The sequence below is a fragment of the Zea mays genome, chromosome 9 (assembly GCF_902167145.1).
Source record: "Zea mays cultivar B73 chromosome 9, Zm-B73-REFERENCE-NAM-5.0, whole genome shotgun sequence".
Classification (NCBI taxonomy): Eukaryota; Viridiplantae; Streptophyta; class Magnoliopsida; order Poales; family Poaceae; genus Zea; species Zea mays.
Window position 1 is genome coordinate 130,768,454 of NC_050104.1, and position 12,299 is coordinate 130,780,752.

A 12,299-nucleotide genomic window follows, 5' to 3' on the forward strand; every position below is an offset into this window, starting at 1 on the left:
AGAGGAGCTCAATAATTTTACAAGGAATGAGGTATGGCATTTGGTTCCACGTCCTAACCAAAATGTTGTAGGAACCAAGTGGGTCTTCCACAACAAACAAGATGAGCATGGTGTGGTGACAAGGAACAAGGCACGACTTGTGGCCAAAGGATATTCACAAGTCGAAGGTTTGGATTTTGGTGAAACCTATGCACCCGTAGCTAGGCTTGAGTCCATTCGTATATTATTAGCCTATGCTACTTACCATGGCTTTAAGCTTTACCAAATGGATGTGAAGAGTGCCTTCCTCAACAGACCAATCAAGGAAGAGGTCTATGTTGAGCAACCTCCCGGCTTTGAAGACAGTGAGTACTCTAACCATGTTTATAAACTCTCTAAGGCGCTTGATGGGCTCAAGCAAGTCCCAAGAGCATGGTATGAATGCCTACGAGATTTTCTTATTGATAATGGCTTCAAAGTCGGAAATGCCGATCCTACTCTCTTTACTAAGACCATTGAAAATGATTTGTTTGTATGCCAAATTTATGTTGATGATATCATATTTGGGTCTACTAACAAATCTATTTGTGAAGAGTTTAGTAGGATCATGATTCAAAAATTGGAGATGTCTATCATGGGGGAGTTGAAATATTTTCTAGGATTTCAAGTCAAGCAACTCCAAGAGGGCACCTTCATCAGCCAAACGAAGTACACTCAAGACATACTCACCAAGTTTGGGATGAAGGATGCCAAGCCCATCAAGACACCCATAGGAACCAATGGGCATCTCGACCTCGACACGGGAGGTAAATCCGTAGATCAAAAGGTATACCGGTCGATGATAGGTTCTTTACTCTACTTATGTGCATCTCGACTGAACATTATGCTTTCCGTATGCATGTGTGCAAGATTCCAAGCCGATCCTAAGGAAGTTCACCTTAGGGCCATAAAACAAATCTTGAGATATTTAGTCTATACTCCCAAGTTTGGCCTTTGGTACCCCAGGGGATCCACTTTTGATTTAATCAGTTATTCAGATGCTGATTGGGCGGGTTGTAAGATCGATAGAAAGAGCACATTAGGGACTTGCTAGTTCTTGGGAAGTTCTCTGGTGTCTTGGGCTTCAAAGAAGCAAAATTCTGTAGCTCTTTCTACCGTCGAAGCCGAGTACATTGCCACAGACCATTGTTGCGCGCAACTACTTTGGATGAGGCAAACCCTTAGGGACTATGGTTACAAATTAACCAAAGTTCCTCTTCTATGTGATAATGAGAGTGCAATCCGCATGGCGGACAATCCCGTTGAGCATAGCTGCACTAAACACATAGCCATTCGGTATCACTTTTTGAGGGATCACCAACAAAAGGGGGATATCGAGATAGCCTATATAAACACCAAAGATCAATTGGCCGATATCTTTACCAAGCCTTTAGATGAGACAACCTTTACCAAACTTAGGAATGAGCTAAATATTCTTGATTCTAGGAATTTTGATTGATTCTTTGCACACATTGCTCATTTATATACCTTTGATCATATCTCTTTTATGTCTATGACTAATGTGTTTTCAAGTGTATTATTATGCTTAGTCATAGATATTGAAAGGGAAATGGAGTATTCAGCAAAGAAGGCGCTTCCACTCAACTCCAATTATATTTGCCGGTATTCCACATCATCCTCCACTATGGTATAATCTTCACTCATATTTTTTTTTACCAAAGGGGGAGAAAGCTTGATAGAAAAGGCTTATATTTCACTCACAAGTATCCGTTTTTGGCGATTCATGCCAAAGGGGGAGAAAGTATGAGCCCAAAGCAAAAGGACCGCACCACCACCGAATTTTAAAATGAAGTTTTTCAAATTGATATCTTATTGTGTTCGAAAGGGGGAGAAAGTAGTATCTTCAAAAATTGCAAAACCCTCTTGAACACTAAGAGGAGAATTTTATTTAGGGGGAGTTTTGTTTAAGTCAAAGGAAAAGCATTTGAGACAGGGGGAGAAAATTTCAAATCTTGAAAATGCTTTCTTCAACCTTTTCATGTATCTTTGACTATTTGCAAAAGGTTTTTGAAAAGATTTTTACAAAGAATTTGCAAAACAAAACCCGTGGTGCAAATGAGGTCCAAAATTTTAAATAAGAAGAAAAACCATCCATGCATATCTATTGAAATAAGTATATTGGTTTCAATTCCAAGCAACCTTTGCACGTATCTTATGCAAACTAGTTCAATTCTGCACTTTTATATTTGCTTCGGTTTGTGTTGGCATCAATCACAAAAAAAGGGGGAGATTGAAAGAGAAATAGGGTCAAACCTTTTCCAATATGAGTTTTGGTGGTTGAATTGCCCAACACAAATTATTGGACTAACTAGTTTGCTCTAGAAAATATGTTCTACAGGTGACAAAGGTTCACAACAAACCAATACAAAGTCAAAAGAAAGGGTTCAAAACAAAGGAGCAAAGTATACCTGTCGGTGTTTCGAAACCCAGGGGGTCCCTGGACCGACGAGTGAATTGTCGCCGCGTGCCCCAGCCCAGATGGGTCGGCGCGAGGCGGAACACGAAGGGGGGAGAAGCAGCCGGAGGGAGACAGGCGTGGGAGGTGGAACCCGTGGCCTTCGTGTTAGCCCCGCGCCCAGGTTGGGTGCGCTTGCAGTAGGGGGTTACAAGCGTCCACGCGGGAGGGAGTGAGCGGCCTTATGAAAGGGAAATGTGCCCTTGGGCCATTTCTAAGTATTTTGGTGATTGAGTGCCAACACAAGTGCTTTTATGCTAATCTATGCAAAGTGGTGGACAAAGTGAAAATCTTGTCAAAAGGTATGTTTCTAGACTTAGTACATTGTTTTTATGGACTAATGTATTGTGTCTAAGTGCTAGAAACAGGAAAAGTTGAATTGGAAACGAGATGGCCTTGTTCAGCCAAAGTCTGCTCAATCTGGGTTCACCGGACTGTCCGGTGGTGCACCGGACAGTGTCCGGTGCGCCAGGCTGGCTCTGGCGAACAGGCTGCTCTCGGGACTTCGACGGCGGTGTACGGCTAAAATTCACCGGTCTGTTCGGTGGTGCACCGGACTGTCCGGTGAGCTGTTCACAGGCGAACTCGTCGCTCTCAGGAAACCATCAACGGCGTACGGCTAAAATTCACCGGTCTGTCCGGTGGTGCACCGGACTGTCCGGTGAGTCAACGGTCAGCCGGGGCAACGGTCGGCCGAGGATTCCGCGCGGTGCGCGTGGCCGAGCCAACGGTCACATTGGTGCACCGGACTGTCCAGTGTGCACCGGACAGTGTCCGGTGCACCAACGGCTCTCAAACTCCAACGGTCGGCTTCACCAAATAAGGAAAGCAATCTGCACCGGACAGTGAACAGTGGATGTCCGGTGGTGCACCGGACTGTCCGGTGCGCCAGTCGACAGAAGGCAAGATCTGCCTTCCAGGATTGTTCTCAACGGCTCCTAGCTGCCTTGGGGCTATAAAAGGGACCCCCTAGGCGCATGGAGGAGCACACAAAGCATACTTGCAACATTCCTAAGCACCAAGACATCGATTCCGCGCATTTGTTTCTTTGTGATAGCATATAGAGCTCTAGTGGAGTTGTGAACTCATTGGGTTGTGTTGTGAGCTCTTGTTGCGACTTGTGTGCGTGTTGACACTCTGATTTTTGTGTCTTGCGTGCGTTGCTAATCCCTCCCTTGCTCCGTGCTTCTTTGTGAACTTCAAGTGTAAGGGCGAGAGGCTCCAAGTTGTGGAGATTCCTCGCAAACAGGATTAAGAAAAGCAAGCAAAACACCGTGGTATTCAAGTGGGTCTTTGGACCGCTTGAGAGGGGTTGATTGCAACCCTCGTCCGTTGGGACGCCACAACGTGGAGTAGGCAAGCCTTGGTCTTGGCCGAACCACGGGATAACCACCGTGCCATATTTGTGATTGATTTCTTGTGGTTATTGTGTTTTGTTGAGACTCCTCTCTACCCACTTGGCAATTATTGTGCTAACACTTAACCAAGCTTTGTGGCTTAAGTTTTAAGTTGACAGGATCACCTATTCACCCCCCCCCCCTCTAGGTGCTCTCAATTGGTATCGGAGCCGTTCTCTTCGCAAAGGGACTAATCGCCCGAAGAGATGGATCCTAAGGGGAAGGGAATCGTGATCAACGACAAAGAGAAGGAGTCCTTCGTCAACGAGCCTAAGGATGATAAGCCTACCGACTCGGGCTTGGGCTATAGATGCAAAGATGGAAGGAAGAAGAAGACGAGACGCATCAAGGAGATCGTCTACTACGACGACAGTGATGAGTCCACTTCCTCTCATAAGGACAACGACGACAATGACTACGACAAACGAAAGACGGTTAACTCAAACTTTTCTTTCGATTATTCGCGTATTCCTCAAAGTTCAAATTCACATTTGCTCTCCATTCCACTTGGCAAACCTCCTCACTTTGATGGAGAGGACTACGGATTTTGGAGCCACAAAATGCGTAGTCACCTATTCTCTCTCCATCCAAGCATTTGGGAGATTGTGGAAAGTGGAATGAAATTTGATAGCTCGGATAGTCCTACGTTTATAAATGAACAGATTCATAGAAATGCACAAGCTACTACTGTGTTGTTAGCCTCTCTGTGCAGGGACGAATATCATAAGGTGAGCGGCTTGGACAATGCCAAACAAATCTGGGACACCCTCAGGATCTCTCATGAGGGGAATGACGTCACCTTGCTCACCAAGATGGAGTTGGCGGAGGGCGAGCTTGGACGATTCACGATGATAAGGGGCGAGGAGCCAACCCAAACATACAACCGGCTCAAGACCCTTATCAACAAAATAAGGAGCTACGGAAGCACGCGATGGACGGACCACGACGTCGTCCGACTGATGCTAAGGTCCTTTACCGTTATTGATCCTCATTTGGTGAATAATATTCGTGAGAATCCCAGGTACACCAAAATGTCGCCCAAAGAAGACCTTGGAAAATTTGTAAGCGGGCGAATGATGATCAAGGAGGCGAGGTACGTGGACGACGCATTGAACGGTCCAATCCATGAGCCTCAACCCATTGCTCTCAAGGCAACAAGGAGCAAGGAGGCGTTACCTAGCAAGGTAGCGCAAGTTGAGACGGCAGGGCTAAACGATGAAGAAATGGCCCTCATCATCAAGCGCTTCAAGACGACGCTTAAGGGTCGCAAGGGACAGCCAAGCAAGACCAAAGCCAAGGGGAAGCGCTCATGCTTCAAATGCGGTAAGATTGGTCATTTTATTGCTAACTGTCCCGATAATGAAAGTGACCAGGAACACAGGAGCAAGAGGGAAAAGAAGAAAAATTACAAGAAGGCCAAGGGCGAGGCACATCTAGGAAAGGAGTGGGATTCGGATTGCTCCTCCTCCGACTCCGACAATGAAGGACTCGCCGCCACCGCCTTCAACAAGTCATCCCTCTTCCCCAACGAGCGTCACACATGCCTTATGGCAAGGGAAAAGAAGGTATGTACTCGAGACTCTACTTATGCTTCTTCAAGTGAGGACGAATCTAGTGATGAGGATGAAATAGATTATTCATGTTTATTTAAGGGCCTAGATAGAACCAAGGTAGATAAAATTAATGAATTGATTGATGCCTTGAATGATAAGAATAGGCTTTTAGAAAAACAAGAAGATTTGTTGTATGAAGAACATGACAAATTTGTAGAAGCACAAAAATCTCATGCTTTAGAAGATAAAAGAAATGAAATGCTTTCTTGTGAATTATCTTCTTGCCATGAGACAATTTCTAGCTTAAGGAGCATTAATGATGATTTGAATGCTAAGTTAGAAATAGCTAGTAAATCAACAACTTGTGTAGAAAATGTTGTTATTTGCAATAGATATAAAGATTTTGATATTGATGCTTGTAGTGAACACATAGCTTCTATTGCAAAGTTAAATGATGAAATGGCTAGTCTTAATGCCCAACTTAAGGCTAGCAAAAGTGATTTTGATAAACTAAAATTTGCTAGGGATGCCTACACGGTTGGTAGACACCCCTCAATTAAGGATGGGCTTGGCTTCAAGAGGGAAGCCAAGAACTTAACAAGCCATAAGGCTCCCATCTCCGCCAAGGAGAAAGGGAAGGCCCCTATGGCAAGTAGTACTAAAAAGAACCATGCTTTTATGTACAATGATAGAAGACAGTCTCATAGGAGTTGTAATGCTTTTGATTCACATGCCTATGATTCTTATTCTATGTTTGCTTCCAGTTCTTCCTATATGCATGGTAGAGATATGCCTAGGGAAAATATTCATCATGTGCCTAGAAAGAATATTGTTCATGTTCCTAGGAAAGTTATGAATGGACCCTCTACAATTTATCATGCTTTAAATGCTTCCTTTGCTATTTGTAGAAAGGATAGGAAGATAGTTGCTAGGAAATTAGGGGCAAAATGCAAGGGTGATAAAACTTGCATTTGGGTCCCTAAGACAATTGTGACTAACCTTGTAGGACCCAACAAGAGTTGGGTACCTAAGACCCAAGCCTAAATTTGCCTTGCAGGTTTATGCATCCGGGGGTTCAAGCTGGATTATCGACAGCGGATGCACAAACCACATGACAGGGGAAAAGAGGATGTTCTCTTCCTACGTCAAGAACAAGGATTCCCAAGATTCAATAATATTCGGTGATGGGAACCAAGGCAAGGTAAAAGGGTTAGGTAAAATTGCTATTTCATCTGAGCACTCTATTTCTAATGTGTTTTTAGTTGAGTCGCTTGGATATAATTTGTTATCTGTTAGTCAATTATGCAAAATGGGATATAATTGTCTATTTACAAATGTAGATGTGTCTGTCTTTAGAAGATGTGATGGTTCACTAGCTTTTAAGGGTGTACTAGACGACAAACTTTATTTGGTTGATTTTGCAAAAGAAGAGGCCGGTCTAGATGCATGCTTAATGGCTAAGACTTGCATGGGCTGGTTGTGGCATCGCCGCTTAGCACATGTGGGGATGAAGAACTTCCACAAGCTTCTAAAGGGAGAACACGTGATAGGTCTAACTAATGTACATTTCGAAAAAGATAGACCTTGTGCAGCTTGTCAAGCAGGGAAACAGGTGGGAGGCTCTCATCACACCAAAAATGTGATGACAACATCAAGACCCTTGGAGATGCTTCATATGGATCTCTTCGGACCCGTCGCCTATCTGAGTATAGGAGGAAGTAAGTATGGTCTTGTTATAGTTGATGATTTTTCCCGCTTCACTTGGGTATTCTTTTTGCAGGATAAAACTGAAACCCAAGGGACCCTCAAGTGCTTCCTCAGGAGAGCTCAAAATGAGTTTGAGCTCAAGGTGAAGAAGATAAGGAGCGACAATGGGTCCGAATTCAAGAATCTTCAAGTGGAGGAGTTCCTTGAGGAGGAGGGGATCAAGCACGAGTTCTCCGCTCCCTACACACCTCAGCAAAATGGTGTGGTAGAGAGGAAGAACAGGACGCTCATCGATATGGCGAGGACTATGCTTGGAGAGTTTAAGACCCCCGAGCGTTTTTGGTCGGAAGCCGTGAACACGGCTTGCCACGCCATCAACAGGGTCTATCTTCACCGCCTCCTCAAGAAGACTTCATACGAGCTGCTAACTGGTAACAAACCCAATTTGTCTTATTTTCGTGTATTTGGGAGCAAGTGTTATATTCTTGTGAAGAAAGGTAGAACCTCTAAATTTGCTCCCAAAGCTGTAGAAGGGTTTTTATTAGGTTATGACTCAAATACAAAGGCGTATAGGGTCTTCAACAAATCATCGGGTTTGGTTGAAGTCTCTAGCGACGTTGTATTTGATGAGACTAATGGCTCTCCAAGAGAGCAAGTTGTTGATCTTGAAGATGTAGATGAAGAAGATGTTCCAACGGCCGCAATGCGCACCATGGCGATTGGCGATGTGCGACCACAGGAACATTTGGAGCAAGATCAACCATCTTCCTCAACTACGGTGCATCCCCCAACTCAAGACGATGAACAGGTTCATCATGAGGAGGCGCGTGATCAAGGGAGAGCACAAGATGTTCAAGTTGAAGAGGAAGAAGCACCTCAGGCACCTCCAACCCAAGTTCGAGCGACGATTCAAAGGGATCATCCCGTCGACCAAATATTGGGTGATATTAGCAAGGGAGTAACTACTCGTTCAAGATTAGTTAATTTTTGTGAGCATTACTCTTTTGTCTCTTCTATTGAGCCTTTCAAGGTAGAAGAGGCCTTGCTAGATTCGGACTGGGTGTTGGCCATGCAGGAGGAACTCAACAATTTCAAGTGCAATGAAGTTTGGACACTGGTGCCTCGTCCCAAGCAAAATGTTGTGGGAACCAAATGGGTGTTTCGCAACAAACAGGACGAGCACGGGGTGGTGACGAGGAACAAGGCTCGACTTGTGGCAAAAGGTTATGCCAAAGTCGCAGGTTTGGACTTTGAGGAGACGTTCGCTCCTGTGGCTAGGCTAGAATCAATTCGTATTTTGCTAGCATATGCCGCTCACCATTCTTTCAGGTTGTACCAAATGGATGTGAAGAGCGCTTTCCTCAACGGGCCGATCAAAGAGGAGGTGTACGTGGAGCAACCCCCTGGCTTCGAGGATGAACGGTACCCCGACCACGTGTGTAAGCTCTCTAAGGCGCTCTATGGACTTAAGCAAGCCCCAAGAGCATGGTATGAATGCCTTAGAGACTTTTTAATTGCTAATGCTTTCAAGGTTGGGAAAGCCGATCCAACTCTTTTCACTAAGACTTGCGATGGTGATCTTTTTATGTGCCAAATTTATGTCGATGACATAATATTTGGTTCTACTAACCAAAAGTCTTGTGAAGAGTTTAGCAGGGTGATGACGCAGAAATTCGAGATGTCGATGATGGGCGAGTTGAACTACTTCCTTGGGTTCCAAGTGAAGCAACTCAAGGACGGCACCTTCATCTCCCAAACGAAGTACACGCAAGACTTGCTAAAGCGGTTTGGGATGAAGGACGCCAAGCCCACAAAGACGCCGATGGGAACTGACGGATACACCGACCTCAACAAAGGAGGTAAGTCCGTTGATCAAAAGGCATACCGGTCTATGATAGGGTCTTTACTTTATTTGTGTGCTAGTAGACCGGATATTATGCTTAGCGTATGCATGTGTGCTAGATTTCAATCCGATCCTAAGGAGTGTCACTTAGTGGCTATGAAGCGAATTCTAAGATATTTAGTCGCTACGCCTTGCTTCGGGATCTGGTATCCAAAGGGGTCTAACTTTGACTTGATTGGATATTCAGATTCCGACTATGCTGGATGTAAGGTCGATAGGAAGAGTACATCAGGGACGTGCCAATTCTTAGGAAGGTCCCTGGTGTCGTGGAACTCTAAGAAACAAACCTCCGTTGCCCTATCCACCGCTGAGGCCGAGTACGTTGCCGCAGGACAGTGTTGCGCGCAACTACTTTGGATGAGGCAAACCCTCCGGGACTTTGGCTACAATCTGAGCAAAGTCCCACTCCTATGTGACAATGAGAGTGCTATCCGAATAGCGGAAAATCCTGTTGAGCACAGCCGCACAAAGCACATTGACATCCGGCATCACTTTTTGAGAGACCACCAGCAAAAAGGAGATATCAAAGTGTTTCATGTTAGCACCGAGAACCAGCTAGCCGATATCTTCACTAAGCCTTTAGATGAAAAGACCTTTTGCAGGCTGCGTAGTGAGCTAAATGTCATGGATTCGCGGAACTTGGATTGATTTATAGCATACATGTGTTTATGCCTTTGGTCATGTTCCTTCTGCATTTGTTGCTTATGTATGGTGCTCAAGTTGTACAAACTCTCCCTAGACCTCACAAGTCCTTTTGCAAGTGATGCACATATTTAGGGGGAGCTGTGCTACAACTTGACCCTTTGAGACTAACCGTGTGCTTGAGTTTGCTTGTTTTAGTCTCAAAGGAGATTTGAAAGGGAAAAGGGTGGACTTGGACCATGAAAGACTTCCACTGCACTCCGATGAGAGGGTAATTTATTCCAAGTTCATCTACTCTTATTGCCTTTGTATTCTTATTTGAAGATTTTGGTAAGGCAATGGGGTTATAGGGCCAAGATTGATCCCGTTTTGGTGCTTGATGCCAAAGGGGGAGAAAATAAAGGCCAAAGCAATAGATGGATCAGCTACCACTTGAGAAATTTTGAAAATGGAAGATTAGAGCTTTTGGTTTGTCAAAAATCTTTTATTGTCTCTTGTGTCAAAATTTGGCCTCTTGTGGGGAGAAGTGTTGATTATGGGAAAAAGGGGGAGTTTTTTGAAATCCTTGATCAATTTCCTTTGGAATACCTCTCTTTATGTCTCCACAAGTGAATTTGACTTAGAGATAGGAATTTGAGTTTGATTTGCAAAAACAAACCAAGTGGTGGCAAAGTATGATCCATATATGCCAAAATTGAAACAGAACAACTTTGAGTTTTCATTTGCATTGATTTTGCACTTGTTCTAGTTGCTTTATGTTGTGTTGGCATAAATCACCAAAAAGGGGGAGATTGAAAGGGAAATGTGCCCTTGGGCCATTTCTAAGTATTTTGGTGATTGAGTGCCAACACAAGTGCTTTTATGCTAATCTATGCAAAGTCGTGGACAAAGTGAAAATCTTGTCAAAAGGTATGTTTCTAGACTTAGTACATTGTTTTTATGGACTAATGTATTGTGTCTAAGTGCTAGAAACAGGAAAAGTTGAATTGGAAACGAGATGGCCTTGTTCAGCCAAAGTCTGCTCAGTCTGGGTTCACCGGACTGTCCGGTGGTGCTGCTCTCGGGACTTCGACGGCGGTGTACGGCTAAAATTCACCGGTCTGTCCGGTGGTGCACCGGACTGTCCGGTGAGCCGTTCACAGGCGAACTCGTCGCTCTCGGGAAACCATCAACGGCGTACGGCTAAAATTCACCGGTCTGTCCGGTGGTGCACCGGACTGTCCGGTGAGTCAACGGTCAGTCGGGGCAACGGTCGGCCGAGGATTCCGCGCGGTGCGCGTGGCCAAGCCAACGGTCACATTGGTGCACCGGACTGTCCAGTGTGCACCGGACAGTGTCCGGTGCACCAACGGCTCTCAGACTCCAACGGTCGGCTTTGCCAAATAAGGAAAGCAATCTGCACCGGACAGTGAACAGTGGATGTCCGGTGGTGCACCGGACTATCCGATGCGCCAGTCGACAGAAGGCAAGATCTGCCTTCCAGGATTGTTCTCAACGGCTCCTAGCTGCCTTGGGGCTATAAAAGGGACCCCTAGGCGCATGGAGGAGCACACAAAGCATACTTGCAACATTCCTAAGCACCAAGACATCGATTCCGCGCATTTGTTTCTTTGTGATAGCATATAGAGCTCTAGTGGAGTTGTGAACTCATTGGGTTGTGTTGCGAGCTCTTGTTGCGACTTGTGTGCGTGTTGACACTCTGATTTTTGTGTTTTGCGTGCGTTGCTAATCCCTCCCTTGCTCCGTGCTTCTTTGTGAACTTCAAGTGTAAGGGCGAGAGGCTCCAAGTTGTGGAGATTCCTCGCAAACGGGATTAAGAAAAGCAAGCAAAACACCGTGGTATTCAAGTGGGTCTTTGGACCGTTTGAGAGGGGTTGATTGCAACCCTCGTCCGTTGGGACGCCACAACGTGGAGTAGGCAAGCGTTGGTCTTGGCCGAACCACGGGATAACCACCGTGCCATCTCTGTGATTGATTTCTTGTGGTTATTGTGTTTTGTTGAGACTCCTCTCTAGCCACTTGGCAATTATTGTGCTAACACTTAACCAAGCTTTGTGGCTTAAGTTTTAAGTTGACAGGATCACCTATTCACCCCCTCTAGGTGCTCTCACCTTACGCGAGCGCCGTCCCGTCCTTCCCCGCGCGGCCAACCCTCTGTAAGAGGGCCCTGGACCTCCCTTTTATAGGCGTAAGGAGAGGATCCAGGTGTACAATGGGGGTGTAGCAGTGTGCTAACGTGTCTAGCGGTGGAGAGCTAGCGCCCTAAGTACATGCCATCATGGCAGCCGGAGAGGTTTTGGCACCCAGTTCGCGTGATGTCGTGGCCGTCGGAGGAGAGCTGGAGCCTGGCGGAAGGTCAGCTGTCGGGGCTGTCGAGTCGTTGCTGACGTCCTCTTGCTTCCGTAAGGGGGCTGAGAGCCGCCGTCGTCACAGGGCATGCGGGGCGCCATCATTACTCGTATAGTGGAGCGAGCCAGATGGGACGCCGGTCTTGTTCCCCAAAGCCTGAGTCAGCTCGGGGTAGGGTAATGATGGCGCCTCCTGTCGACGTGGTCGGTCCGTGCCCTAGGTTGGGCGAGGTGGAGGCTCCTCCGAGGTCGAGG